Below are 4,170 nucleotides of genomic sequence, written 5' to 3'. Positions count from 1 at the left end.
CAGAAAGATTGTATTTTCAGTGCATAACTGTCAATACTAACATACATGATTTTTTAAAATAAAATATTCTTATGAAAAAACTAAACAAGCAACCTTCTCTAAAACTGAGGGTTCAGATTTCTCGATTATGATGACCATAAATAGGAGCAATATTAAGTCCCTAAAATGAAATCATACAAGTGTGGTTGTGATAGAAGACTAAAAACTGAAATAAATACATATTTTACTTTTTTTTTTTTTTTTTTTTTTCAGAATATCATCAATAAAATTAGTTTGCACACTGAAATTCTGTCCTCAAGAATTTGCTATTGTTTCATAAGATGAATCACTTGTTTAAAATCAGGAGTGCATGCATGTTGATTGTTAATGTGTTTGTTTGTTTGTTTGTTTGTTTGCTTGTTTTTGGACAAACATTTTCCACTTATTGCTACAGTTTCTGTGAAATTATGGCAATATTGTCTTCTAACTCCATTGACTGAATGCTAAACTTTCTTCATCTGTTCCTCATTGATAAAATAATTTGGCGATGTGTTATTTTTTACTTTCATACTATTATAAATTGATTCCTTTTTATATGTTTCCGAAAATAACTCCAGAATTTGTAGCAGATAGGAAATACAGGTACAAAAAAAAAAAACAAAAACAAAAAAAAAAAAACAAAAACAACAACAAAAAAAAAACCATAAATCATAGCTTTAGCTAAAGAGAGATGAAAATTAAACAAGTGAATCAATCAGAGTGGGTTGAGAAACTGAAGTAGTACAATAAAGAGAAAATAGTATCTTGATTTTAAGACTTATTTTGTAGCTTACTCAAGGTGGTCACTTGTATGACTAGTTCTTTTTTTCTAGAATGGTTATCTTGGGAGATCATTTGGTGGATTACTTTTTTTTTTTCTTTTTTTTTTTTTTTCTGATATAGCTGTAGATTTGTTTCAGTGGATGTTGTACTTCTTTACACTGTTACTTCTTTGTTTTATTATTTTTTCTGTGTACAAGAAATGTTACAGATACTATTTTATCACAAAAGTTATCAAGATTAAAAGAAAAAGATGAAGAAAAAAGAAGTTGCATTGAACAGATAAAATGTGAAATATATCTTTGTATTTAGCTTTGTTGTTAGAGGCAAATTTCCTATTATGGGATTAAGGATCCTCAAATGGTGTTGAAAAATGTCGTAGAAGTGCATTGCAAGCAATGAACAGAAATAAGTGACCAGAAGAACTTCAAACTGAGAAAAGATGAGGATAGGGCAAAACTTTTAATTTGTTCTCATGAGAAGACCTGACTGAAAGGTGTCACTAAGCTTAGTGTTTCACTATAATCAGGTACATGGTTTTGTTGTTCTGAGTGTAAACTGGTAAAGCTTTAGAAGATGAATCATAGCTGACACCAAGCTGACCCTAAATGCATTTAGGAAGCTAATGAAGAACAGCAAGCCTTCCACAGAACTGTTGTCTTTTAGAAAGAGAGGAGTGTTTCAAATCCATATTCCAAACAGACAATTCATTGTCAATAAGTGCTGTGGAAGAGCAGTAACCTCTGTACGCATGGAGAGATGGGGAAACTTTTAATGAAAGGGTCTGGTTACAGTGCACTCTTCTTTTCTCTTGTTAACAGCAGTGGATGGCTACACTTTTTGTGCTTACTCTTTGCCATATTTTTCTGAAGTTCTAATTGCGAAATGGAGAAGATAAATTGTACTCTTAACTCTTTTTCAAATAGAAAAAAATGCCCTGGATAGAGGAAGTATTGCAAAAATCCAAGATAATTTCTTGTTTTTACAGAATGATAATACATCATTATGTATCATCACATAGAAACACAGGATTATTTCATTTTTTAGTTAATGTAATTAAAATGGTGATGCTTATGTTCTAATATATTTTATACTTACAGAGTACATTCTACTCAACTCTCTATGAGAGAAAGACGAGTGGACAATGATGATAACAGTGATGTTAATGATTACAATTAGTTTTAAAAAAGCAAGTTACAATCTGAGAAGCTAGTAACTGAAATTAAGACTGCCATATTTAGACTTTATTTTTCAGTGAATTGTTGATATGCACATGTTCCTAGGTATGAATGCAGAAATGCCCGCCTTCGTGTACAGACTGGGGGAAATTGTTCAAGATATCAGACTGTCACATTCTCAGTCTCAAGGAGCTCCACAGTTCTACACCTTACACCTTATCTCTACAGACTTACTTGTCAGGTTAGACACCATGATCAGGCAGGTGATTTTCCCAGGGCAAGGCTCATTCCTTGCACTCTGGGTGTGTTGACCTCTGTGATCTCAAATGCAGAAAACTCAACAGCATAATCTGTGGTAGCAGGGAACTGTTTTTGTGCTCTCTCTCTCTCTTTAAAATTTAAATGTTAATTTTAATTTTCCTCACCTCTGTGAAGGGAAGATTATGGAATAGATCTTCCTGGAAGCTATGCTAAGATAGGGAAAACTGGGAGGTGAAACAAGACCACCAGCATGGCTTCATCAAAAGCAAGTCCTGCCTGACCAACATAGTGGCCTTCTAATGCATCATAGAATCATAGAATGACTTGGGTTGTGTCTCACTCCAATTTATAGGAGGGAGAGGAGGTTCTTTGATATCTATATACCTGTGTGAGATTAAGAAAAAATGGTTCAAATGCTGGTTTGACCAGTTTATTACAAATCTTAATTATGGAGATGGGGAAGGGAAGGACAGAAACTATTATGAATTAGGGTAATGGGGAAGGGAAGCAGGGCGATAGAAAAGATAGGAAGGAAGAAGCAAGGAGTCTTTATAGGAAGCAAGAGAGAGAGAGTCATCACCATGGATCCAGCATGGTTCATGGCTCAGTCTTCAGTAGCGGTGGGTCACTGGGCGTTGTTCCGTTGATGACGGTAATCACAGAGATGATGTCAACTACTTTCCAACAGTAGTATAAACTTATTTATAAGTCCAAGGTGGTTGAGTCAACTCCTTTTGGAATGACAGTTTCTGGCTTTTGGATCTCAGCAGGAACTCCTTTTGTTCCCATTTTCTGGGCCTTGCCAATAGAAAAGAGAGCAGGGAGTCATTTACTTGTATCTTGCCTTCACAGGATACAATGGCATCATCCTCCAAATTCCCATAGCAAGCTGGAGTTATTTGGTCACAGGCTAGATCTTCCACCAGTAAACATTCCTGAGCATTCTCTTCCAAAGGCCAACAGCTCCAAAGAAATGCTTTCAAATGTAAAATTATCCACACAGTGATGTTGATTAACACACAGCAACACTCATCATTCATCTCCTAGACAAGTCAGTCTTATCACAAAAAATATCCCAGGAAGCAAGCTTTGAGCAAGAAAACAAAGAAGGATTCATAGAAGTCCATTGGAATGGACCTTAAGGATTATTAAGTTGCAACCCCCCAGCCCCAGGTGGGGTTGCCAGCTGCCAGATCAAGTACTAGATCAGACTGTCTAAGGCCCCATCCAACCTGGCCTTAAACACAACCAGGGATGGGGCATCCACAGACTCTCTGGATAACCTGTTCCAGAGCCTCACCACTCTCTCAGTTAAAAATTTCCCCTGACATGTACTCTATATCTCCATTCCTTTAGTTTAAAACAATTTCTCCTTGTCCTATCACTATCTACCCAAGTAAAATGTTGATTTCCCACATGTTTATAATCCCCCTTTAAATACTGGAAGACTACAATGTGTTGTCTCCACAGCCTTCTCTTTTCCAAGCCGGTTCCTTCAGCTTATTTTCATAGGAGAGGTGCTCCAATCCACTGATCATCTTCATGGCTCTTCTATGAACCCTCTCCAAAAACTCCACATCTTTCCTGTCCTGGGGGCACCAAACTTTGACACAGTTCTCCAACTGGGGCCTCATGAGGGCAGAATAGAGAGGGATAATCACCTCTCTCATCCTTCTGGCTACCCCTCTTTTGATGGAACCTAGGATACAATTGGCCTTCCAGGCTGCAAGAACAAACTTCTGGCTTATCTTAATTTTTTCATCAGCCAAGACTCTTAAGGCCTTCTCAGTGGGGCTACTCCCAAGGAATTATCCCAGTTTGTATACATATCTGGGATTACTTTGTCTCAGGTGCAATACCCTGAAATTTGTTGAACTTTTCTGAGCTCACAAAGGCTCACATTTCGAGTTTATCAAGATCCCCCCAGATGACT

The 4,170-nt window shown here is 36.8% G+C and overlaps 1 non-coding gene across 1 annotated transcript; it reads left to right on the top strand.

The window, feature by feature from the left end:
* The first annotated feature begins 2,202 nt into the window (after positions 1–2,202).
* Positions 2,203–2,363, top strand: LOC116234694 (U1 spliceosomal RNA). The gene has a single exon (XR_004168170.2). It is a non-coding gene; the product is annotated as a U1 spliceosomal RNA (small nuclear RNA).
* The last annotated feature ends 1,807 nt before the right edge of the window (positions 2,364–4,170 follow it).

Source organism: Phasianus colchicus, chromosome Z (assembly GCF_987193195.1).
Source record: "Phasianus colchicus chromosome Z, bPhaCol1.hap1.1, whole genome shotgun sequence".
NCBI lineage: Eukaryota > Metazoa > Chordata > Aves > Galliformes > Phasianidae > Phasianus > Phasianus colchicus.
This window is presented reverse-complemented; position numbering and strand designations above follow the sequence as displayed.